Source organism: Schistocerca nitens, chromosome 2, assembly GCF_023898315.1.
Source record: "Schistocerca nitens isolate TAMUIC-IGC-003100 chromosome 2, iqSchNite1.1, whole genome shotgun sequence".
Taxonomy (NCBI): Eukaryota; Metazoa; Arthropoda; class Insecta; order Orthoptera; family Acrididae; genus Schistocerca; species Schistocerca nitens.
This window is the reverse complement of record NC_064615.1, coordinates 367411072-367435572: the sequence shown is the minus strand read 5'-3', so window position 1 is coordinate 367435572 and position 24501 is coordinate 367411072. Positions and strand designations below refer to the sequence as shown.

The 24501-nt window shown below is 49.9% G+C and overlaps 22 non-coding genes across 22 annotated transcripts; 17 read left to right on the top strand and 5 right to left on the bottom strand.

Annotated features, from left to right (window-relative positions):
- Positions 1-575: 575 nt before the first annotated feature.
- Positions 576-647, top strand: Trnap-ugg (transfer RNA proline (anticodon UGG)). Its single transcript has one exon. It is a non-coding gene; the product is annotated as a tRNA-Pro (tRNA).
- Positions 648-1987: 1340 nt separating this feature from the next.
- Trnap-cgg (transfer RNA proline (anticodon CGG)) lies at positions 1988-2059 on the top strand. Its single transcript has one exon. It is a non-coding gene; the product is annotated as a tRNA-Pro (tRNA).
- A 1833-nt stretch (positions 2060-3892) lies between these two features.
- Positions 3893-3964, top strand: Trnap-ugg (transfer RNA proline (anticodon UGG)). Its single transcript has one exon. It is a non-coding gene; the product is annotated as a tRNA-Pro (tRNA).
- Positions 3965-4566: 602 nt separating this feature from the next.
- On the bottom strand, positions 4567-4639 carry Trnav-uac (transfer RNA valine (anticodon UAC)). The gene has a single exon. It is a non-coding gene; the product is annotated as a tRNA-Val (tRNA).
- Positions 4640-4874: 235 nt separating this feature from the next.
- On the top strand, positions 4875-4946 carry Trnap-cgg (transfer RNA proline (anticodon CGG)). The gene has a single exon. It is a non-coding gene; the product is annotated as a tRNA-Pro (tRNA).
- Positions 4947-6780: 1834 nt separating this feature from the next.
- On the top strand, positions 6781-6852 carry Trnap-ugg (transfer RNA proline (anticodon UGG)). The gene has a single exon. It is a non-coding gene; the product is annotated as a tRNA-Pro (tRNA).
- A 2464-nt stretch (positions 6853-9316) lies between these two features.
- Positions 9317-9388, top strand: Trnap-ugg (transfer RNA proline (anticodon UGG)). The gene has a single exon. It is a non-coding gene; the product is annotated as a tRNA-Pro (tRNA).
- Positions 9389-11853: 2465 nt separating this feature from the next.
- Trnap-ugg (transfer RNA proline (anticodon UGG)) lies at positions 11854-11925 on the top strand. Its single transcript has one exon. It is a non-coding gene; the product is annotated as a tRNA-Pro (tRNA).
- A 602-nt stretch (positions 11926-12527) lies between these two features.
- Positions 12528-12600, bottom strand: Trnav-uac (transfer RNA valine (anticodon UAC)). Its single transcript has one exon. It is a non-coding gene; the product is annotated as a tRNA-Val (tRNA).
- Positions 12601-12835: 235 nt separating this feature from the next.
- Positions 12836-12907, top strand: Trnap-cgg (transfer RNA proline (anticodon CGG)). The gene has a single exon. It is a non-coding gene; the product is annotated as a tRNA-Pro (tRNA).
- Positions 12908-14742: 1835 nt separating this feature from the next.
- On the top strand, positions 14743-14814 carry Trnap-ugg (transfer RNA proline (anticodon UGG)). The gene has a single exon. It is a non-coding gene; the product is annotated as a tRNA-Pro (tRNA).
- Positions 14815-15416: 602 nt separating this feature from the next.
- Trnav-uac (transfer RNA valine (anticodon UAC)) lies at positions 15417-15489 on the bottom strand. The gene has a single exon. It is a non-coding gene; the product is annotated as a tRNA-Val (tRNA).
- Positions 15490-15724: 235 nt separating this feature from the next.
- Positions 15725-15796, top strand: Trnap-cgg (transfer RNA proline (anticodon CGG)). Its single transcript has one exon. It is a non-coding gene; the product is annotated as a tRNA-Pro (tRNA).
- Positions 15797-17628: 1832 nt separating this feature from the next.
- Trnap-ugg (transfer RNA proline (anticodon UGG)) lies at positions 17629-17700 on the top strand. Its single transcript has one exon. It is a non-coding gene; the product is annotated as a tRNA-Pro (tRNA).
- A 602-nt stretch (positions 17701-18302) lies between these two features.
- Positions 18303-18375, bottom strand: Trnav-uac (transfer RNA valine (anticodon UAC)). Its single transcript has one exon. It is a non-coding gene; the product is annotated as a tRNA-Val (tRNA).
- Positions 18376-18610: 235 nt separating this feature from the next.
- Positions 18611-18682, top strand: Trnap-cgg (transfer RNA proline (anticodon CGG)). Its single transcript has one exon. It is a non-coding gene; the product is annotated as a tRNA-Pro (tRNA).
- Positions 18683-20511: 1829 nt separating this feature from the next.
- Trnap-ugg (transfer RNA proline (anticodon UGG)) lies at positions 20512-20583 on the top strand. The gene has a single exon. It is a non-coding gene; the product is annotated as a tRNA-Pro (tRNA).
- A 602-nt stretch (positions 20584-21185) lies between these two features.
- Positions 21186-21258, bottom strand: Trnav-uac (transfer RNA valine (anticodon UAC)). Its single transcript has one exon. It is a non-coding gene; the product is annotated as a tRNA-Val (tRNA).
- A 235-nt stretch (positions 21259-21493) lies between these two features.
- Trnap-cgg (transfer RNA proline (anticodon CGG)) lies at positions 21494-21565 on the top strand. Its single transcript has one exon. It is a non-coding gene; the product is annotated as a tRNA-Pro (tRNA).
- Positions 21566-22274: 709 nt separating this feature from the next.
- Trnap-cgg (transfer RNA proline (anticodon CGG)) lies at positions 22275-22346 on the top strand. Its single transcript has one exon. It is a non-coding gene; the product is annotated as a tRNA-Pro (tRNA).
- A 709-nt stretch (positions 22347-23055) lies between these two features.
- Trnap-cgg (transfer RNA proline (anticodon CGG)) lies at positions 23056-23127 on the top strand. Its single transcript has one exon. It is a non-coding gene; the product is annotated as a tRNA-Pro (tRNA).
- A 709-nt stretch (positions 23128-23836) lies between these two features.
- Trnap-cgg (transfer RNA proline (anticodon CGG)) lies at positions 23837-23908 on the top strand. The gene has a single exon. It is a non-coding gene; the product is annotated as a tRNA-Pro (tRNA).
- Positions 23909-24501: the final 593 nt, after the last annotated feature.

Genomic DNA, 24501 nt, shown 5'->3' with positions numbered 1-24501 from the left:
ATTTTTTTTTTTTTTTTTTGGTGTCTGACCTACTTTGAAAGATTTTGTAGTCGATTTACTTACCACTATCGCTGTTGGAAGGAGGAAACCACGTGATAATCACACAGTATTCTAGAGACGATCAGGTAATGAAAATTTAGAATAAGTAAAACAGTATCAAAAGAAGTTGTGTGGTGGAGCGGCACATGCAATTCACGCTTCCTAGATGATCGTTGCTGCATAGAATAATTCTTTTGTCTGTGGCGTCTTCAGTATTCGTCTTCTGGAAGTTTTGCTTGCAATATATTCTTCAATATTTTCATTATGAGTTGGTGCTTGCTTTCCCGATGTTATTTTGTTTAGTGCATTCGCCTTCTCTTAACCCTGAGAAACCACATACGGAAACTGAGGCACTGCCGGCTGTTCATAAGCAGAGTTCGATGAAGTTATTTCGCTTTTTATTCGGTGCCTTTAATATTCTTCTCATCAGTGGTGAGTGCTGCCTGCAGAAAGCGCTTATCTTGCGAATTCACGTGAAAGTTTGTGTTCCCTGGGAGATGCACTACTTGTGATTAGCTTGAGTGGTGCGGGCAGGTGGCTCGTTGGTCTAGGGGTATGATTCCTGCTTTGGGTGCAGGAGGTCCCGGGTTCAAATCCCGGACGAGCCCTGCCATTTTGACCGTGCTGAAGAGTAGGTGGAACTCAGTCCCGGTTGCAGCTCCTCAATGAAGAGTAAGACGCCTGTTATATCACGTGGATATAACAAGAATCCGGCACCAGTAAAGTACGTAGGTGGAATTCAGTAGAAAGGCAGACGGTAATTTTTCTTGCAACGGAAAACAAGGTTGTCTTTGCGGAATATGTGCACCGTGAGTGGAGATTCAGCTTGATTGTGCGACAGTCTACCTTCATCTTACTAGCGACGGCAACAACCAATGGGTGGGACGTAAGACTGAGCGTGGCTAAGAGTTTCTCATTATTAGTTACCTTCACACTTTGACACAGCCGTGACAAGGCGAGTAGCGCGAGCTCAGGATAGCCAGTAGGAAGCGCACCTGAAGTAGCCCTGAAGAACCGGGTTGTAAATTTTGCCAGCCATAATGGAGCTAGGGGCGTTCTCAGTTACCAAATACCGGTGCAATAAGAGAGCAACAGTATTTGACAGTAAAATGACGCCCTATCCATCTAGAATATGACATTGATTGTCTCTGCATACGCATCCGTGAGGTCATCCCGGAAATGAAATCCGATAAGCGGATTAAAATTGTTGTGTTCCGGGTTCAAATCCCGGACGAGCCCTTGCGTTTTGTACAACGGTGTGCTAACAAACCGCATGGCGGCGGCTGTTTCGCGCATTTCCAGGCCTCCAAGTCAGCGCTAAATCCGACAACCAGTTCTGAAACAGTTTCATTTGAGCCATGTGCACCCTGCTGGTGGAACGTTTGAAGTTGATTTAAATGGTCACAGTAGAGATCGTAGCAAGTGTCTTGCTGAGTGCGACGAAAACGTGTTTCCGCCCGCAATCGAACCGGGGACCTTGTGCGTGTTAGGCAGACGTTATAACCGCTACACCACGGAAACTGCTACGCTCTGCCCTCCACATGTGATACAACTTGTAGGACGATCGCCATTGTGGCGTAAAAATCACAATGCCGGTATTTCGCATTCGTGTGAAACAATCGACAGCACCCTTGACTGCCTGAATGCCATGTCGAATAAGAGCTCAAGAAGTCATCGGAAACGCTCGAGGGAGAGTCCTCAACAGCATCTGCTGCTCTTTCTTTCCTTACGAGATACCGTCGATTCGCGCAGTCGTTATTGCAAAACATGTCACCAAAGGCGATCGCTTCGTTAGCGGCACGGCGCCTGGGCTCGGCGGCAGTACAAGAAGTCGATGAAAACAATCCAACCGCGACAGCCAGAGAGAACGCTGGGTGAGCTGCAGCCGTACATGGTGAGACCATCCTCGGTGGCGTCATTCACATGCAGTGTGTTTTCGGAACGAACAGGCTCGTTGGTCTAGGGGTATGATTCCTGCTTCGGGTGCAGGAGGTCCCGGGTTCAAATCCCGGACGAGCCCTTGCGTTTTGTACAACGGTGTGCTAACAAACCGCATGGCGGCGGCTGTTTCGCGCATTTCCAGGCCTCCAAGTCAGCGCTAAATCCGACAACCAGTTCTGAAACAGTTTCATTTGAGCCATGTGCACCCTGCTGGTGGAACGTTTGAAGTTGATTTAAATGGTCACAGTAGAGATCGTAGCAAGTGTCTTGCTGAGTGCGACGAAAACGTGTTTCCGCCCGCAATCGAACCGGGGACCTTGTGCGTGTTAGGCAGACGTTATAACCGCTACACCACGGAAACTGCTACGCTCTGCCCTCCACATGTGATACAACTTGTAGGACGATCGCCATTGTGGCGTAAAAATCACAATGCCGGTATTTCGCATTCGTGTGAAACAATCGACAGCACCCTTGACTGCCTGAATGCCATGTCGAATAAGAGCTCAAGAAGTCATCGGAAACGCTCGAGGGAGAGTCCTCAGCAGCATCTGCTGCTCTTTCTTTCCTTACGAGATACCGTCGATTCGCGCAGTCGTTATTGCAAAAGATGTCACCAAAGGCGATCGCTTCGTTAGCGGCACGGCACGGCGCCTGGGCTCGGCGGCAGCTCTACATGGAGGCACCAGCAGCCCCAGCCCCTCCAGGCCGCCGCCGGCGCCACAGCGCAAGGAGTCGGCGCCCGCCCTGCAATGCCCCCTGTCGTTGCACATTCCACCCGCCCTTTATCCTCTCCATGTCTGACTCACTACCCTAAATGACGCTGTAGTCGACGTGCTTATTACTATCGCTTTTGGAAGAACCAAGGCGCAGTATTCTAGTGACGAACCGGTATTGCAAATTTGGATTAAGTAAAAATTTGTTGTGTGGTCGAGCGACACCCCCGTCTCGCTCTTCCTAGATGATCGCTGCTGCGCGGAGTAACTCCTAGCGCGCCGATGGCTTCAGAGTTGGTCTTCTCGAAGTTTTGCTTTTGCACTGCATTCCGCAATCTTATAGTTACGTGCTTCGGTTTCCCGACGTTCTTGTGTTTAGTGCGTTCGGCTTCTCTTAACCCTTAGCCACCGCTTGCCGAAATTTCCACACCGTCATCTGTTGATCTGCAGAGCTCGATGAAGGTACCGCGGCCGTTCCTGAGCTCGCGAAACGGCCGAATCTGTAGTTGTTTCCAGATCTCTCCCACACAACGGCCTCCCGGAAGCTTGGATTACAGGAGTACGCCACTACTCCCAGCCGCTGAATTACCTTTGAAGCAGAATGACATGAGCTACACGCAGCTCCGATTTTTTTTTTTTTTTTGGTGTCTGACCTACTTTGAAAGATTTTGTAGTCGATTTACTTACCACTATCGCTGTTGGAAGGAGGAAACCACGTGATAATCACACAGTATTCTAGAGACGATCAGGTAATGAAAATTTAGAATAAGTAAAACAGTATCAAAAGAAGTTGTGTGGTGGAGCGGCACATGCAATTCACGCTTCCTAGATGATCGTTGCTGCATAGAATAATTCTTTTGTCTGTGGCGTCTTCAGTATTCGTCTTCTGGAAGTTTTGCTTGCAATATATTCTTCAATATTTTCATTATGAGTTGGTGCTTGCTTTCCCGATGTTATTTTGTTTAGTGCATTCGCCTTCTCTTAACCCTGAGAAACCACATACGGAAACTGAGGCACTGCCGGCTGTTCATAAGCAGAGTTCGATGAAGTTATTTCGCTTTTTATTCGGTGCCTTTAATATTCTTCTCATCAGTGGTGAGTGCTGCCTGCAGAAAGCGCTTATCTTGCGAATTCACGTGAAAGTTTGTGTTCCCTGGGAGATGCACTACTTGTGATTAGCTTGAGTGGTGCGGGCAGGTGGCTCGTTGGTCTAGGGGTATGATTCCTGCTTTGGGTGCAGGAGGTCCCGGGTTCAAATCCCGGACGAGCCCTGCCATTTTGACCGTGCTGAAGAGTAGGTGGAACTCAGTCCCGGTTGCAGCTCCTCAATGAAGAGTAAGACGCCTGTTATATCACGTGGATATAACAAGAATCCGGCACCAGTAAAGTACGTAGGTGGAATTCGGTAGAAAGGCAGACGGTAATTTTTCTTGCAACGGAAAACAAGGTTGTCTTTGCGGAATATGTGCACCGTGAGTGGAGATTCAGCTTGATTGTGCGACAGTCTACCTTCATCTTACTAGCGACGGCAACAACCAATGGGTGGGACGTAAGACTGAGCGTGGCTAAGAGTTTCTCATTATTAGTTACCTTCACACTTTGACACAGCCGTGACAAGGCGAGTAGCGCGAGCTCAGGATAGCCAGTAGGAAGCGCACCTGAAGTAGCCCTGAAGAACCGGGTTGTAAATTTTGCCAGCCATAATGGAGCTAGGGGCGTTCTCAGTTACCAAATACCGGTGCAATAAGAGAGCAACAGTATTTGACAGTAAAATGACGCCCTATCCATCTAGAATATGACATTGATTGTCTCTGCATACGCATCCGTGAGGTCATCCCGGAAATGAAATCCGATAAGCGGATTAAAATTGTTGTGTTCCCGCCCGGGATCGAACCGGGGACCTTCTGCGTGTAAAGCAGACGTGATAACCGCTACACCACGGAAACGACGGATCGTCTGATGTGCCACCCGGAGACTCGTGGTAGCAACAGTTTTTCTTCTGTGTTAGCAAGGGCATCGGCTACGAGCTCTCTCCGATTCGTGAGGTTCCTATAGTACAAGAAGTCGATGAAAACAATCCAACCGCGACAGCCAGAGAGAACGCTGGGTGAGCTGCAGCCGTACATGGTGAGACCATCCTCGGTGGCGTCATTCACATGCAGTGTGTTTTCGGAACGAACAGGCTCGTTGGTCTAGGGGTATGATTCCTGCTTCGGGTGCAGGAGGTCCCGGGTTCAAATCCCGGACGAGCCCTTGCGTTTTGTACAACGGTGTGCTAACAAACCGCATGGCGGCGGCTGTTTCGCGCATTTCCAGGCCTCCAAGTCAGCGCTAAATCCGACAACCAGTTCTGAAACAGTTTCATTTGAGCCATGTGCACCCTGCTGGTGGAACGTTTGAAGTTGATTTAAATGGTCACAGTAGAGATCGTAGCAAGTGTCTTGCTGAGTGCGACGAAAACGTGTTTCCGCCCGCAATCGAACCGGGGACCTTGTGCGTGTTAGGCAGACGTTATAACCGCTACACCACGGAAACTGCTACGCTCTGCCCTCCACATGTGATACAACTTGTAGGACGATCGCCATTGTGGCGTAAAAATCACAATGCCGGTATTTCGCATTCGTGTGAAACAATCGACAGCACCCTTGACTGCCTGAATGCCATGTCGAATAAGAGCTCAAGAAGTCATCGGAAACGCTCGAGGGAGAGTCCTCAGCAGCATCTGCTGCTCTTTCTTTCCTTACGAGATACCGTCGATTCGCGCAGTCGTTATTGCAAAAGATGTCACCAAAGGCGATCGCTTCGTTAGCGGCACGGCACGGCGCCTGGGCTCGGCGGCAGCTCTACATGGAGGCACCAGCAGCCCCAGCCCCTCCAGGCCGCCGCCGGCGCCACAGCGCAAGGAGTCGGCGCCCGCCCTGCAATGCCCCCTGTCGTTGCACATTCCACCCGCCCTTTATCCTCTCCATGTCTGACTCACTACCCTAAATGACGCTGTAGTCGACGTGCTTATTACTATCGCTTTTGGAAGAACCAAGGCGCAGTATTCTAGTGACGAACCGGTATTGCAAATTTGGATTAAGTAAAAATTTGTTGTGTGGTCGAGCGACACCCCCGTCTCGCTCTTCCTAGATGATCGCTGCTGCGCGGAGTAACTCCTAGCGCGCCGATGGCTTCAGAGTTGGTCTTCTCGAAGTTTTGCTTTTGCACTGCATTCCGCAATCTTATAGTTACGTGCTTCGGTTTCCCGACGTTCTTGTGTTTAGTGCGTTCGGCTTCTCTTAACCCTTAGCCACCGCTTGCCGAAATTTCCACACCGTCATCTGTTGATCTGCAGAGCTCGATGAAGGTACCGCGGCCGTTCCTGAGCTCGCGAAACGGCCGAATCTGTAGTTGTTTCCAGATCTCTCCCACACAACGGCCTCCCGGAAGCTTGGATTACAGGAGTACGCCACTACTCCCAGCCGCTGAATTACCTTTGAAGCAGAATGACATGAGCTACACGCAGCTCCGATTTTTTTTTTTTTTTTTGGTGTCTGACCTACTTTGAAAGATTTTGTAGTCGATTTAGTTACCACTATCGCTGTTGGAAGGAGGAAACCACGTGATAATCACACAGTATTCTAGAGACGATCAGGTAATGAAAATTTAGAATAAGTAAAACAGTATCAAAAGAAGTTGTGTGGTGGAGCGGCACATGCAATTCACGCTTCCTAGATGATCGTTGCTGCATAGAATAATTCTTTTGTCTGTGGCGTCTTCAGTATTCGTCTTCTGGAAGTTTTGCTTGCAATATATTCTTCAATATTTTCATTATGAGTTGGTGCTTGCTTTCCCGATGTTATTTTGTTTAGTGCATTCGCCTTCTCTTAACCCTGAGAAACCACATACGGAAACTGAGGCACTGCCGGCTGTTCATAAGCAGAGTTCGATGAAGTTATTTCGCTTTTTATTCGGTGCCTTTAATATTCTTCTCATCAGTGGTGAGTGCTGCCTGCAGAAAGCGCTTATCTTGCGAATTCACGTGAAAGTTTGTGTTCCCTGGGAGATGCACTACTTGTGATTAGCTTGAGTGGTGCGGGCAGGTGGCTCGTTGGTCTAGGGGTATGATTCCTGCTTTGGGTGCGGGAGGTCCCGGGTTCAAATCCCAGACGAGCCCTGCCATTTTGACCGTGCTGAAGAGTAGGTGGAACTCAGTCCCGGTTGCAGCTCCTCAATGAAGAGTAAGACGCCTGTTATATCACGTGGATATAACAAGAATCCGGCACCAGTAAAGTACGTAGGTGGAATTCGGTAGAAAGGCAGACGGTAATTTTTCTTGCAACGGAAAACAAGGTTGTCTTTGCGGAATATGTGCACCGTGAGTGGAGATTCAGCTTGATTGTGCGACAGTCTACCTTCATCTTACTAGCGACGGCAACAACCAATGGGTGGGACGTAAGACTGAGCGTGGCTAAGAGTTTCTCATTATTAGTTACCTTCACACTTTGACACAGCCGTGACAAGGCGAGTAGCGCGAGCTCAGGATAGCCAGTAGGAAGCGCACCTGAAGTAGCCCTGAAGAACCGGGTTGTAAATTTTGCCAGCCATAATGGAGCTAGGGGCGTTCTCAGTTACCAAATACCGGTGCAATAAGAGAGCAACAGTATTTGACAGTAAAATGACGCCCTATCCATCTAGAATATGACATTGATTGTCTCTGCATACGCATCCGTGAGGTCATCCCGGAAATGAAATCCGATAAGCGGATTAAAATTGTTGTGTTCCGGGTTCAAATCCCGGACGAGCCCTTGCGTTTTGTACAACGGTGTGCTAACAAACCGCATGGCGGCGGCTGTTTCGCGCATTTCCAGGCCTCCAAGTCAGCGCTAAATCCGACAACCAGTTCTGAAACAGTTTCATTTGAGCCATGTGCACCCTGCTGGTGGAACGTTTGAAGTTGATTTAAATGGTCACAGTAGAGATCGTAGCAAGTGTCTTGCTGAGTGCGACGAAAACGTGTTTCCGCCCGCAATCGAACCGGGGACCTTGTGCGTGTTAGGCAGACGTTATAACCGCTACACCACGGAAACTGCTACGCTCTGCCCTCCACATGTGATACAACTTGTAGGACGATCGCCATTGTGGCGTAAAAATCACAATGCCGGTATTTCGCATTCGTGTGAAACAATCGACAGCACCCTTGACTGCCTGAATGCCATGTCGAATAAGAGCTCAAGAAGTCATCGGAAACGCTCGAGGGAGAGTCCTCAGCAGCATCTGCTGCTCTTTCTTTCCTTACGAGATACCGTCGATTCGCGCAGTCGTTATTGCAAAAGATGTCACCAAAGGCGATCGCTTCGTTAGCGGCACGGCACGGCGCCTGGGCTCGGCGGCAGCTCTACATGGAGGCACCAGCAGCCCCAGCCCCTCCAGGCCGGCGCCGGCGCCACAGCGCAAGGAGTCGGCGCCCGCCCTGCAATGCCCCCTGTCGTTGCACATTCCACCCGCCCTTTATCCTCTCCATGTCTGACTCACTACCCTAAATGACGCTGTAGTCGACGTGCTTATTACTATCGCTTTTGGAAGAACCAAGGCGCAGTATTCTAGTGACGAACCGGTATTGCAAATTTGGATTAAGTAAAAATTTGTTGTGTGGTCGAGCGACACCCCCGTCTCGCTCTTCCTAGATGATCGCTGCTGCGCGGAGTAACTCCTAGCGCGCCGATGGCTTCAGAGTTGGTCTTCTCGAAGTTTTGCTTTTGCACTGCATTCCGCAATCTTATAGTTACGTGCTTCGGTTTCCCGACGTTCTTGTGTTTAGTGCGTTCGGCTTCTCTTAACCCTTAGCCACCGCTTGCCGAAATTTCCACACCGTCATCTGTTGATCTGCAGAGCTCGATGAAGGTACCGCGGCCGTTCCTGAGCTCGCGAAACGGCCGAATCTGTAGTTGTTTCCAGATCTCTCCCACACAACGGCCTCCCGGAAGCTTGGATTACAGGAGTACGCCACTACTCCCAGCCGCTGAATTACCTTTGAAGCAGAATGACATGAGCTACACGCAGCTCCGATTTTTTTTTTTTTTTTGGTGTCTGACCTACTTTGAAAGATTTTGTAGTCGATTTACTTACCACTATCGCTGTTGGAAGGAGGAAACCACGTGATAATCACACAGTATTCTAGAGACGATCAGGTAATGAAAATTTAGAATAAGTAAAACAGTATCAAAAGAAGTTGTGTGGTGGAGCGGCACATGCAATTCACGCTTCCTAGATGATCGTTGCTGCATAGAATAATTCTTTTGTCTGTGGCGTCTTCAGTATTCGTCTTCTGGAAGTTTTGCTTGCAATATATTCTTCAATATTTTCATTATGAGTTGGTGCTTGCTTTCCCGATGTTATTTTGTTTAGTGCATTCGCCTTCTCTTAACCCTGAGAAACCACATACGGAAACTGAGGCACTGCCGGCTGTTCATAAGCAGAGTTCGATGAAGTTATTTCGCTTTTTATTCGGTGCCTTTAATATTCTTCTCATCAGTGGTGAGTGCTGCCTGCAGAAAGCGCTTATCTTGCGAATTCACGTGAAAGTTTGTGTTCCGTGGGAGATGCACTACTTGTGATTAGCTTGAGTGGTGCGGGCAGGTGGCTCGTTGGTCTAGGGGTATGATTCCTGCTTTGGGTGCAGGAGGTCCCGGGTTCAAATCCCGGACGAGCCCTGCCATTTTGACCGTGCTGAAGAGTAGGTGGAACTCAGTCCCGGTTGCAGCTCCTCAATGAAGAGTAAGACGCCTGTTATATCACGTGGATATAACAAGAATCCGGCACCAGTAAAGTACGTAGGTGGAATTCGGTAGAAAGGCAGACGGTAATTTTTCTTGCAACGGAAAACAAGGTTGTCTTTGCGGAATATGTGCACCGTGAGTGGAGATTCAGCTTGATTGTGCGACAGTCTACCTTCATCTTACTAGCGACGGCAACAACCAATGGGTGGGACGTAAGACTGAGCGTGGCTAAGAGTTTCTCATTATTAGTTACCTTCACACTTTGACACAGCCGTGACAAGGCGAGTAGCGCGAGCTCAGGATAGCCAGTAGGAAGCGCACCTGAAGTAGCCCTGAAGAACCGGGTTGTAAATTTTGCCAGCCATAATGGAGCTAGGGGCGTTCTCAGTTACCAAATACCGGTGCAATAAGAGAGCAACAGTATTTGACAGTAAAATGACGCCCTATCCATCTAGAATATGACATTGATTGTCTCTGCATACGCATCCGTGAGGTCATCCCGGAAATGAAATCCGATAAGCGGATTAAAATTGTTGTGTTCCGGGTTCAAATCCCGGACGAGCCCTTGCGTTTTGTACAACGGTGTGCTAACAAACCGCATGGCGGCGGCTGTTTCGCGCATTTCCAGGCCTCCAAGTCAGCGCTAAATCCGACAACCAGTTCTGAAACAGTTTCATTTGAGCCATGTGCACCCTGCTGGTGGAACGTTTGAAGTTGATTTAAATGGTCACAGTAGAGATCGTAGCAAGTGTCTTGCTGAGTGCGACGAAAACGTGTTTCCGCCCGCAATCGAACCGGGGACCTTGTGCGTGTTAGGCAGACGTTATAACCGCTACACCACGGAAACTGCTACGCTCTGCCCTCCACATGTGATACAACTTGTAGGACGATCGCCATTGTGGCGTAAAAATCACAATGCCGGTATTTCGCATTCGTGTGAAACAATCGACAGCACCCTTGACTGCCTGAATGCCATGTCGAATAAGAGCTCAAGAAGTCATCGGAAACGCTCGAGGGAGAGTCCTCAGCAGCATCTGCTGCTCTTTCTTTCCTTACGAGATACCGTCGATTCGCGCAGTCGTTATTGCAAAAGATGTCACCAAAGGCGATCGCTTCGTTAGCGGCACGGCACGGCGCCTGGGCTCGGCGGCAGCTCTACATGGAGGCACCAGCAGCCCCAGCCCCTCCAGGCCGCCGCCGGCGCCACAGCGCAAGGAGTCGGCGCCCGCCCTGCAATGCCCCCTGTCGTTGCACATTCCACCCGCCCTTTATCCTCTCCATGTCTGACTCACTACCCTAAATGACGCTGTAGTCGACGTGCTTATTACTATCGCTTTTGGAAGAACCAAGGCGCAGTATTCTAGTGACGAACCGGTATTGCAAATTTGGATTAAGTAAAAATTTGTTGTGTGGTCGAGCGACACCCCCGTCTCGCTCTTCCTAGATGATCGCTGCTGCGCGGAGTAACTCCTAGCGCGCCGATGGCTTCAGAGTTGGTCTTCTCGAAGTTTTGCTTTTGCACTGCATTCCGCAATCTTATAGTTACGTGCTTCGGTTTCCCGACGTTCTTGTGTTTAGTGCGTTCGGCTTCTCTTAACCCTTAGCCACCGCTTGCCGAAATTTCCACACCGTCATCTGTTGATCTGCAGAGCTCGATGAAGGTACCGCGGCCGTTCCTGAGCTCGCGAAACGGCCGAATCTGTAGTTGTTTCCAGATCTCTCCCACACAACGGCCTCCCAGAAGCTTGGATTACAGGAGTACGCCACTACTCCCAGCCGCTGAATTACCTTTGAAGCAGAATGACATGAGCTACACGCAGCTCCGATTTTTTTTTTTTTTTTTGGTGTCTGACCTACTTTGAAAGATTTTGTAGTCGATTTACTTACCACTATCGCTGTTGGAAGGAGGAAACCACGTGATAATCACACAGTATTCTAGAGACGATCAGGTAATGAAAATTTAGAATAAGTAAAACAGTATCAAAAGAAGTTGTGTGGTGGAGCGGCACATGCAATTCACGCTTCCTAGATGATCGTTGCTGCATAGAATAATTCTTTTGTCTGTGGCGTCTTCAGTATTCGTCTTCTGGAAGTTTTGCTTGCAATATATTCTTCAATATTTTCATTATGAGTTGGTGCTTGCTTTCCCGATGTTATTTTGTTTAGTGCATTCGCCTTCTCTTAACCCTGAGAAACCACATACGGAAACTGAGGCACTGCCGGCTGTTCATAAGCAGAGTTCGATGAAGTTATTTCGCTTTTTATTCGGTGCCTTTAATATTCTTCTCATCAGTGGTGAGTGCTGCCTGCAGAAAGCGCTTATCTTGCGAATTCACGTGAAAGTTTGTGTTCCCTGGGAGATGCACTACTTGTGATTAGCTTGAGTGGTGCGGGCAGGTGGCTCGTTGGTCTAGGGGTATGATTCCTGCTTTGGGTGCAGGAGGTCCCGGGTTCAAATCCCAGACGAGCCCTGCCATTTTGACCGTGCTGAAGAGTAGGTGGAACTCAGTCCCGGTTGCAGCTCCTCAATGAAGAGTAAGACGCCTGTTATATCACGTGGATATAACAAGAATCCGGCACCAGTAAAGTACGTAGGTGGAATTCGGTAGAAAGGCAGACGGTAATTTTTCTTGCAACGGAAAACAAGGTTGTCTTTGCGGAATATGTGCACCGTGAGTGGAGATTCAGCTTGATTGTGCGACAGTCTACCTTCATCTTACTAGCGACGGCAACAACCAATGGGTGGGACGTAAGACTGAGCGTGGCTAAGAGTTTCTCATTATTAGTTACCTTCACACTTTGACACAGCCGTGACAAGGCGAGTAGCGCGAGCTCAGGATAGCCAGTAGGAAGCGCACCTGAAGTAGCCCTGAAGAACCGGGTTGTAAATTTTGCCAGCCATAATGGAGCTAGGGGCGTTCTCAGTTACCAAATACCGGTGCAATAAGAGAGCAACAGTATTTGACAGTAAAATGACGCCCTATCCATCTAGAATATGACATTGATTGTCTCTGCATACGCATCCGTGAGGTCATCCCGGAAATGAAATCCGATAAGCGGATTAAAATTGTTGTGTTCCCGCCCGGGATCGAACCGGGGACCTTCTGCGTGTAAAGCAGACGTGATAACCGCTACACCACGGAAACGACGGATCGTCTGATGTGCCACCCGGAGACTCGTGGTAGCAACAGTTTTTCTTCTGTGTTAGCAAGGGCATCGGCTACGAGCTCTCTCCGATTCGTGAGGTTCCTATAGTACAAGAAGTCGATGAAAACAATCCAACCGCGACAGCCAGAGAGAACGCTGGGTGAGCTGCAGCCGTACATGGTGAGACCATCCTCGGTGGCGTCATTCACATGCAGTGTGTTTTCGGAACGAACAGGCTCGTTGGTCTAGGGGTATGATTCCTGCTTCGGGTGCAGGAGGTCCCGGGTTCAAATCCCGGACGAGCCCTTGCGTTTTGTACAACGGTGTGCTAACAAACCGCATGGCGGCGGCTGTTTCGCGCATTTCCAGGCCTCCAAGTCAGCGCTAAATCCGACAACCAGTTCTGAAACAGTTTCATTTGAGCCATGTGCACCCTGCTGGTGGAACGTTTGAAGTTGATTTAAATGGTCACAGTAGAGATCGTAGCAAGTGTCTTGCTGAGTGCGACGAAAACGTGTTTCCGCCCGCAATCGAACCGGGGACCTTGTGCGTGTTAGGCAGACGTTATAACCGCTACACCACGGAAACTGCTACGCTCTGCCCTCCACATGTGATACAACTTGTAGGACGATCGCCATTGTGGCGTAAAAATCACAATGCCGGTATTTCGCATTCGTGTGAAACAATCGACAGCACCCTTGACTGCCTGAATGCCATGTCGAATAAGAGCTCAAGAAGTCATCGGAAACGCTCGAGGGAGAGTCCTCAGCAGCATCTGCTGCTCTTTCTTTCCTTACGAGATACCGTCGATTCGCGCAGTCGTTATTGCAAAAGATGTCACCAAAGGCGATCGCTTCGTTAGCGGCACCGCACGGCGCCTGGGCTCGGCGGCAGCTCTACATGGAGGCACCAGCAGCCCCAGCCCCTCCAGGCCGCCGCCGGCGCCACAGCGCAAGGAGTCGGCGCCCGCCCTGCAATGCCCCCTGTCGTTGCACATTCCACCCGCCCTTTATCCTCTCCATGTCTGACTCACTACCCTAAATGACGCTGTAGTCGACGTGCTTATTACTATCGCTTTTGGAAGAACCAAGGCGCAGTATTCTAGTGACGAACCGGTATTGCAAATTTGGATTAAGTAAAAATTTGTTGTGTGGTCGAGCGACACCCCCGTCTCGCTCTTCCTAGATGATCGCTGCTGCGCGGAGTAACTCCTAGCGCGCCGATGGCTTCAGAGTTGGTCTTCTCGAAGTTTTGCTTTTGCACTGCATTCCGCAATCTTATAGTTACGTGCTTCGGTTTCCCGACGTTCTTGTGTTTAGTGCGTTCGGCTTCTCTTAACCCTTAGCCACCGCTTGCCGAAATTTCCACACCGTCATCTGTTGATCTGCAGAGCTCGATGAAGGTACCGCGGCCGTTCCTGAGCTCGCGAAACGGCCGAATCTGTAGTTGTTTCCAGATCTCTCCCACACAACGGCCTCCCGGAAGCTTGGATTACAGGAGTACGCCACTACTCCCAGCCGCTGAATTACCTTTGAAGCAGAATGACATGAGCTACACGCAGCTCCGATTTTTTTTTTTTTTTTTTGGTGTCTGACCTACTTTGAAAGATTTTGTAGTCGATTTAGTTACCACTATCGCTGTTGGAAGGAGGAAACCACGTGATAATCACACAGTATTCTAGAGACGATCAGGTAATGAAAATTTAGAATAAGTAAAACAGTATCAAAAGAAGTTGTGTGGTGGAGCGGCACATGCAATTCACGCTTCCTAGATGATCGTTGCTGCATAGAATAATTCTTTTGTCTGTGGCGTCTTCAGTATTCGTCTTCTGGAAGTTTTGCTTGCAATATATTCTTCAATATTTTCATTATGAGTTGGTGCTTGCTTTCCCGATGTTATTTTGTTTAGTGCATTCGCCTTCTCTTAACCCTGAGAAACCACATACGGAAACTGAGGCACTGCCGGCTGTTCATAAGCAGAGTTCGATGAAGTTATTTCGCTTTTTATTCGGTGCCTTTAATATTCTTCTCATCAGTGGTGAGTGCTGCCTGCAGAAAGCGCTTATCTTGCGAATTCACGTGAAAGTTTGTGTTCCCTGGGAGATGCACTACTTGTGATTAGCTTGAGTGGTGCGGGCAGGTGGCTCGTTGGTCTAGGGGTATGATTCCTGCTTTGGGTGCGGGAGGTCCCGGGTTCAAATCCCAGACGAGCCCTGCCATTTTGACCGTGCTGAAGAGTAGGTGGAACTCAGTCCCGGTTGCAGCTCCTCAATGAAGAGTAAGACGCCTGTTATATCACGTGGATATAACAAGAATCCGGCACCAGTAAAGTACGTAGGTGGAATTCGGTAGAAAGGCAGACGGTAATTTTTCTTGCAACGGAAAACAAGGTTGTCTTTGCGGAATATGTGCACCGTGAGTGGAGATTCAGCTTGATTGTGCGACAGTCTACCTTCATCTTACTAGCGACGGCAACAACCAATGGGTGGGACGTAAGACTGAGCGTGGCTAAGAGTTTCTCATTATTAGTTACCTTCACACTTTGACACAGCCGTGACAAGGCGAGTAGCGCGAGCTCAGGATAGCCAGTAGGAAGCGCACCTGAAGTAGCCCTGAAGAACCGGGTTGTAAATTTTGCCAGCCATAATGGAGCTAGGGGCGTTCTCAGTTACCAAATACCGGTGCAATAAGAGAGCAACAGTATTTGACAGTAAAATGACGCCCTATCCATCTAGAATATGACATTGATTGTCTCTGCATACGCATCCGTGAGGTCATCCCGGAAATGAAATCCGATAAGCGGATTAAAATTGTTGTGTTCCCGCCCGGGATCGAACCGGGGACCTTCTGCGTGTAAAGCAGACGTGATAACCGCTACACCACGGAAACGACGGATCGTCTGATGTGCCACCCGGAGACTCGTGGTAGCAACAGTTTTTCTTCTGTGTTAGCAAGGGCATCGGCTACGAGCTCTCTCCGATTCGTGAGGTTCCTATAGTACAAGAAGTCGATGAAAACAATCCAACCGCGACAGCCAGAGAGAACGCTGGGTGAGCTGCAGCCGTACATGGTGAGACCATCCTCGGTGGCGTCATTCACATGCAGTGTGTTTTCGGAACGAACAGGCTCGTTGGTCTAGGGGTATGATTCCTGCTTCGGGTGCAGGAGGTCCCGGGTTCAAATCCCGGACGAGCCCTTGCGTTTTGTACAACGGTGTGCTAACAAACCGCATGGCGGCGGCTGTTTCGCGCATTTCCAGGCCTCCAAGTCAGCGCTAAATCCGACAACCAGTTCTGAAACAGTTTCATTTGAGCCATGTGCACCCTGCTGGTGGAACGTTTGAAGTTGATTTAAATGGTCACAGTAGAGATCGTAGCAAGTGTCTTGCTGAGTGCGACGAAAACGTGTTTCCGCCCGCAATCGAACCGGGGACCTTGTGCGTGTTAGGCAGACGTTATAACCGCTACACCACGGAAACTGCTACGCTCTGCCCTCCACATGTGATACAACTTGTAGGACGATCGCCATTGTGGCGTAAAAATCACAATGCCGGTATTTCGCATTCGTGTGAAACAATCGACAGCACCCTTGACTGCCTGAATGCCATGTCGAATAAGAGCTCAAGAAGTCATCGGAAACGCTCGAGGGAGAGTCCTCAGCAGCATCTGCTGCTCTTTCTTTCCTTACGAGATACCGTCGATTCGCGCAGTCGTTATTGCAAAAGATGTCACCAAAGGCGATCGCTTCGTTAGCGGCACGGCACGGCGCCTGGGCTCGGCGGCAGCTCTACATGGAGGCACCAGCAGCCCCAGCCCCTCCAGGCCGCCGCCGGCGCCACAGCGCAAGGAGTCGGCGCCCGCCCTGCAATGCCCCCTGTCGTTGCACATTCCACCCGCCCTTTATCCTCTCCATGTCTGACTCACTACCCTAAATGACGCTGTAGTCGACGTGCTTATTACTATCGCTTTTGGAAGAACCAAGGCGCAGTATTCTAGTGACGAACCGGTATTGCAAATTTGGATTAAGTAAAAATTTGTTGTGTGGTCGAGCGACACCCCCGTCTCGCTCTTCCTAGATGATCGCTGCTGCGCGGAGTAACTCCTAGCGCGCCGATGGCTTCAGAGTTGGTCTTCTCGAAGTTTTGCTTTTGCACTGCATTCCGCAATCTTATAGTTACGTGCTTCGGTTTCCCGACGTTCTTGTGTTTAGTGCGTTCGGCTTCTCTTAACCCTTAGCCACCGCTTGCCGAAATTTCCACACCGTCATCTGTTGATCTGCAGAGCTCGATGAAGGTACCGCGGCCGTTCCTGAGCTCGCGAAACGGCCGAATCTGTAGTTGTTTCCAGATCTCTCCCACACAACGGCCTCCCGGAAGCTTGGATTACAGGAGTACGCCACTACTCCCAGCCGCTGAATTACCTTTGAAGCAGAATGACATGAGCTACACGCAGCTCCGATTTTTTTTTTTTTTTGGTGTCTGACCTACTTTGAAAGATTTTGTAGTCGATTTACTTACCACTATCGCTGTTGGAAGGAGGAAACCACGTGATAATCACACAGTATTCTAGAGACGATCAGGTAATGAAAATTTAGAATAAGTAAAACAGTATCAAAAGAAGTTGTGTGGTGGAGCGGCACATGCAATTCACGCTTCCTAGATGATCGTTGCTGCATAGAATAATTCTTTTGTCTGTGGCGTCTTCAGTATTCGTCTTCTGGAAGTTTTGCTTGCAATATATTCTTCAATATTTTCATTATGAGTTGGTGCTTGCTTTCCCGATGTTATTTTGTTTAGTGCATTCGCCTTCTCTTAACCCTGAGAAACCACATACGGAAACTGAGGCACTGCCGGCTGTTCATAAGCAGAGTTCGATGAAGTTATTTCGCTTTTTATTCGGTGCCTTTAATATTCTTCTCATCAGTGGTGAGTGCTGCCTGCAGAAAGCGCTTATCTTGCGAATTCACGTGAAAGTTTGTGTTCCCTGGGAGATGCACTACTTGTGATTAGCTTGAGTGGTGCGGGCAGGTGGCTCGTTGGTCTAGGGGTATGATTCCTGCTTTGGGTGCGGGAGGTCCCGGGTTCAAATCCCAGACGAGCCCTGCCATTTTGACCGTGCTGAAGAGTAGGTGGAACTCAGTCCCGGTTGCAGCTCCTCAATGAAGAGTAAGACGCCTGTTATATCACGTGGATATAACAAGAATCCGGCACCAGTAAAGTACGTAGGTGGAATTCGGTAGAAAGGCAGACGGTAATTTTTCTTGCAACGGAAAACAAGGTTGTCTTTGCGGAATATGTGCACCGTGAGTGGAGATTCAGCTTGATTGTGCGACAGTCTACCTTCATCTTACTAGCGACGGCAACAACCAATGGGTGGGACGTAAGACTGAGCGTGGCTAAGAGTTTCTCATTATTAGTTACCTTCACACTTTGACACAGCCGTGACAAGGCGAGTAGCGCGAGCTCAGGATAGCCAGTAGGAAGCGCACCTGAAGTAGCCCTGAAGAACCGGGTTGTAAATTTTGCCAGCCATAATGGAGCTAGGGGCGTTCTCAGTTACCAAATACCGGTGCAATAAGAGAGCAACAGTATTTGACAGTAAAATGACGCCCTATCCATCTAGAATATGACATTGATTGTCTCTGCATACGCATCCGTGAGGTCATCCCGGAAATGAAATCCGATAAGCGGATTAAAATTGTTGTGTTCCCGCCCGGGATCGAACCGGGGACCTTCTGCGTGTAAAGCAGACGTGATAACCGCTACACCACGGAAACGACGGATCGTCTGATGTGCCACCCGGAGACTCGTGGTAGCAACAGTTTTTCTTCTGTGTTAGCAAGGGCATCGGCTACGAGCTCTCTCCGATTCGTGAGGTTCCTATAGTACAAGAAGTCGATGAAAACAATCCAACCGCGACAGCCAGAGAGAACGCTGGGTGAGCTGCAGCCGTACATGGTGAGACCATCCTCGGTGGCGTCATTCACATGCAGTGTGTTTTCGGAACGAACAGGCTCGTTGGTCTAGGGGTATGATTCCTGCTTCGGGTGCAGGAGGTCCCGGGTTCAAATCCCGGACGAGCCCTTGCGTTTTGTACAACGGTGTGCTAACAAACCGCATGGCGGCGGCTGTTTCGCGCATTTCCAGGCCTCCAAGTCAGCGCTAAATCCGACAACCAGTTCTGAAACAGTTTCATTTGAGCCATGTGCACCCTGCTGGTGGAACGTTTGAAGTTGATTTAAATGGTCACAGTAGAGATCGTAGCAAGTGTCTTGCTGAGTGCGACGAAAACGTGTTTCCGCCCGCAATCGAACCGGGGACCTTGTGCGTGTTAGGCAGACGTTATAACCGCTACACCACGGAAACTGCTACGCTCTGCCCTCCACATGTGATACAACTTGTAGGACGATCGCCATTGTGGCGTAAAAATCACAATGCCGGTATTTCGCATTCGTGTGAAACAATCGACAGCACCCTTGACTGCCTGAATGCCATGTCGAATAAGAGCTCAAGAAGTCATCGGAAACGCTCGAGGGAGAGTCCTCAGCAGCATCTGCTGCTCTTTCTTTCCTTACGAGATACCGTCGATTCGCGCAGTCGTTATTGCAAAAGATGTCACCAAAGGCGATCGCTTCGTTAGCGGCACGGCACGGCGCCTGGGCTCGGCGGCAGCTCTACATGGAGGCACCAGCAGCCCCAGCCCCTCCAGGCCGCCGCCGGCGCCACAGCGCAAGGAGTCGGCGCCCGCCCTGCAATGCCCCCTGTCGTTGCACATTCCACCCGCCCTTTATCCTCTCCATGTCTGACTCACTACCCTAAATGACGCTGTAGTCGACGTGCTTATTACTATCGCTTTTGGAAGAACCAAGGCGCAGTATTCTAGTGACGAACCGGTATTGCAAATTTGGATTAAGTAAAAATTTGTTGTGTGGTCGAGCGACACCCCCGTCTCGGTCTTCCTAGATGATCGCTGCTGCGCGGAGTAACTCCTAGCGCGCCGATGGCTTCAGAGTTGGTCTTCTCGAAGTTTTGCTTTTGCACTGCATTCCGCAATCTTATAGTTACGTGCTTCGGTTTCCCGACGTTCTTGTGTTTAGTGCGTTCGGCTTCTCTTAACCCTTAGCCACCGCTTGCCGAAATTTCCACACCGTCATCTGTTGATCTGCAGAGCTCGATGAAGGTACCGCGGCCGTTCCTGAGCTCGCGAAACGGCCGAATCTGTAGTTGTTTCCAGATCTCTCCCACACAACGGCCTCCCGGAAGCTTGGATTACAGGAGTACGCCACTACTCCCAGCCGCTGAATTACCTTTGAAGCAGAATGACATGAGCTACACGCAGCTCCGATTTTTTTTTTTTGGTGTCTGACCTACTTTGAAAGATTTTGTAGTCGATTTACTTACCACTATCGCTGTTGGAAGGAGGAAACCACGTGATAATCACACAGTATTCTAGAGACGATCAGGTAATGAAAATTTAGAATAAGTAAAACAGTATCAAAAGAAGTTGTGTGGTGGAGCGGCACATGCAATTCACGCTTCCTAGATGATCGTTGCTGCATAGAATAATTCTTTTGTCTGTGGCGTCTTCAGTATTCGTCTTCTGGAAGTTTTGCTTGCAATATATTCTTCAATATTTTCATTATGAGTTGGTGCTTGCTTTCCCGATGTTATTTTGTTTAGTGCATTCGCCTTCTCTTAACCCTGAGAAACCACATACGGAAACTGAGGCACTGCCGGCTGTTCATAAGCAGAGTTCGATGAAGTTATTTCGCTTTTTATTCGGTGCCTTTAATATTCTTCTCATCAGTGGTGAGTGCTGCCTGCAGAAAGCGCTTATCTTGCGAATTCACGTGAAAGTTTGTGTTCCCTGGGAGATGCACTACTTGTGATTAGCTTGAGTGGTGCGGGCAGGTGGCTCGTTGGTCTAGGGGTATGATTCCTGCTTTGGGTGCGGGAGGTCCCGGGTTCAAATCCCAGACGAGCCCTGCCATTTTGACCGTGCTGAAGAGTAGGTGGAACTCAGTCCCGGTTGCAGCTCCTCAATGAAGAGTAAGACGCCTGTTATATCACGTGGATATAACAAGAATCCGGCACCAGTAAAGTACGTAGGTGGAATTCGGTAGAAAGGCAGACGGTAATTTTTCTTGCAACGGAAAACAAGGTTGTCTTTGCGGAATATGTGCACCGTGAGTGGAGATTCAGCTTGATTGTGCGACAGTCTACCTTCATCTTACTAGCGACGGCAACAACCAATGGGTGGGACGTAAGACTGAGCGTGGCTAAGAGTTTCTCATTATTAGTTACCTTCACACTTTGACACAGCCGTGACAAGGCGAGTAGCGCGAGCTCAGGATAGCCAGTAGGAAGCGCACCTGAAGTAGCCCTGAAGAACCGGGTTGTAAATTTTGCCAGCCATAATGGAGCTAGGGGCGTTCTCAGTTACCAAATACCGGTGCAATAAGAGAGCAACAGTATTTGACAGTAAAATGACGCCCTATCCATCTAGAATATGACATTGATTGTCTCTGCATACGCATCCGTGAGGTCATCCCGGAAATGAAATCCGATAAGCGGATTAAAATTGTTGTGTTCCCGCCCGGGATCGAACCGGGGACCTTCTGCGTGTAAAGCAGACGTGATAACCGCTACACCACGGAAACGACGGATCGTCTGATGTGCCACCCGGAGACTCGTGGTAGCAACAGTTTTTCTTCTGTGTTAGCAAGGGCATCGGCTACGAGCTCTCTCCGATTCGTGAGGTTCCTATAGTACAAGAAGTCGATGAAAACAATCCAACCGCGACAGCCAGAGAGAACGCTGGGTGAGCTGCAGCCGTACATGGTGAGACCATCCTCGGTGGCGTCATTCACATGCAGTGTGTTTTCGGAACGAACAGGCTCGTTGGTCTAGGGGTATGATTCCTGCTTCGGGTGCAGGAGGTCCCGGGTTCAAATCCCGGACGAGCCCTTGCGTTTTGTACAACGGTGTGCTAACAAACCGCATGGCGGCGGCTGTTTCGCGCATTTCCAGGCCTCCAAGTCAGCGCTAAATCCGACAACCAGTTCTGAAACAGTTTCATTTGAGCCATGTGCACCCTGCTGGTGGAACGTTTGAAGTTGATTTAAATGGTCACAGTAGAGATCGTAGCAAGTGTCTTGCTGAGTGCGACGAAAACGTGTTTCCGCCCGCAATCGAACCGGGGACCTTGTGCGTGTTAGGCAGACGTTATAACCGCTACACCACGGAAACTGCTACGCTCTGCCCTCCACATGTGATACAACTTGTAGGACGATCGCCATTGTGGCGTAAAAATCACAATGCCGGTATTTCGCATTCGTGTGAAACAATCGACAGCACCCTTGACTGCCTGAATGCCATGTCGAATAAGAGCTCAAGAAGTCATCGGAAACGCTCGAGGGAGAGTCCTCAGCAGCATCTGCTGCTCTTTCTTTCCTTACGAGATACCGTCGATTCGCGCAGTCGTTATTGCAAAAGATGTCACCAAAGGCGATCGCTTCGTTAGCGGCACGGCGCCTGGGCTCGGCGGCAGTACAAGAAGTCGATGAAAACAATCCAACCGCGACAGCCAGAGAGAACGCTGGGTGAGCTGCAGCCGTACATGGTGAGACCATCCTCGGTGGCGTCATTCACATGCAGTGTGTTTTCGGAACGAACAGGCTCGTTGGTCTAGGGGTATGATTCCTGCTTCGGGTGCAGGAGGTCCCGGGTTCAAATCCCGGACGAGCCCTTGCGTTTTGTACAACGGTGTGCTAACAAACCGCATGGCGGCGGCTGTTTCGCGCATTTCCAGGCCTCCAAGTCAGCGCTAAATCCGACAACCAGTTCTGAAACAGTTTCATTTGAGCCATGTGCACCCTGCTGGTGGAACGTTTGAAGTTGATTTAAATGGTCACAGTAGAGATCGTAGCAAGTGTCTTGCTGAGTGCGACGAAAACGTGTTTCCGCCCGCAATCGAACCGGGGACCTTGTGCGTGTTAGGCAGACGTTATAACCGCTACACCACGGAAACTGCTACGCTCTGCCCTCCACATGTGATACAACTTGTAGGACGATCGCCATTGTGGCGTAAAAATCACAATGCCGGTATTTCGCATTCGTGTGAAACAATCGACAGCACCCTTGACTGCCTGAATGCCATGTCGAATAAGAGCTCAAGAAGTCATCGGAAACGCTCGAGGGAGAGTCCTCAGCAGCATCTGCTGCTCTTTCTTTCCTTACGAGATACCGTCGATTCGCGCAGTCGTTATTGCAAAAGATGTCACCAAAGGCGATCGCTTCGTTAGCGGCACGGCGCCTGGGCTCGGCGGCAGTACAAGAAGTCGATGAAAACAATCCAACCGCGACAGCCAGAGAGAACGCTGGGTGAGCTGCAGCCGTACATGGTGAGACCATCCTCGGTGGCGTCATTCACATGCAGTGTGTTTTCGGAACGAACAGGCTCGTTGGTCTAGGGGTATGATTCCTGCTTCGGGTGCAGGAGGTCCCGGGTTCAAATCCCGGACGAGCCCTTGCGTTTTGTACAACGGTGTGCTAACAAACCGCATGGCGGCGGCTGTTTCGCGCATTTCCAGGCCTCCAAGTCAGCGCTAAATCCGACAACCAGTTCTGAAACAGTTTCATTTGAGCCATGTGCACCCTGCTGGTGGAACGTTTGAAGTTGATTTAAATGGTCACAGTAGAGATCGTAGCAAGTGTCTTGCTGAGTGCGACGAAAACGTGTTTCCGCCCGCAATCGAACCGGGGACCTTGTGCGTGTTAGGCAGACGTTATAACCGCTACACCACGGAAACTGCTACGCTCTGCCCTCCACATGTGATACAACTTGTAGGACGATCGCCATTGTGGCGTAAAAATCACAATGCCGGTATTTCGCATTCGTGTGAAACAATCGACAGCACCCTTGACTGCCTGAATGCCATGTCGAATAAGAGCTCAAGAAGTCATCGGAAACGCTCGAGGGAGAGTCCTCAGCAGCATCTGCTGCTCTTTCTTTCCTTACGAGATACCGTCGATTCGCGCAGTCGTTATTGCAAAAGATGTCACCAAAGGCGATCGCTTCGTTAGCGGCACGGCGCCTGGGCTCGGCGGCAGTACAAGAAGTCGATGAAAACAATCCAACCGCGACAGCCAGAGAGAACGCTGGGTGAGCTGCAGCCGTACATGGTGAGACCATCCTCGGTGGCGTCATTCACATGCAGTGTGTTTTCGGAACGAACAGGCTCGTTGGTCTAGGGGTATGATTCCTGCTTCGGGTGCAGGAGGTCCCGGGTTCAAATCCCGGACGAGCCCTTGCGTTTTGTACAACGGTGTGCTAACAAACCGCATGGCGGCGGCTGTTTCGCGCATTTCCAGGCCTCCAAGTCAGCGCTAAATCCGACAACCAGTTCTGAAACAGTTTCATTTGAGCCATGTGCACCCTGCTGGTGGAACGTTTGAAGTTGATTTAAATGGTCACAGTAGAGATCGTAGCAAGTGTCTTGCTGAGTGCGACGAAAACGTGTTTCCGCCCGCAATCGAACCGGGGACCTTGTGCGTGTTAGGCAGACGTTATAACCGCTACACCACGGAAACTGCTACGCTCTGCCCTCCACATGTGATACAACTTGTAGGACGATCGCCATTGTGGCGTAAAAATCACAATGCCGGTATTTCGCATTCGTGTGAAACAATCGACAGCACCCTTGACTGCCTGAATGCCATGTCGAATAAGAGCTCAAGAAGTCATCGGAAACGCTCGAGGGAGAGTCCTCAGCAGCATCTGCTGCTCTTTCTTTCCTTACGAGATACCGTCGATTCGCGCAGTCGTTATTGCAAAAGATGTCACCAAAGGCGATCGCTTCGTTAGCGGCACGGCGCCTGGGCTCGGCGGCAGCTCTACATGG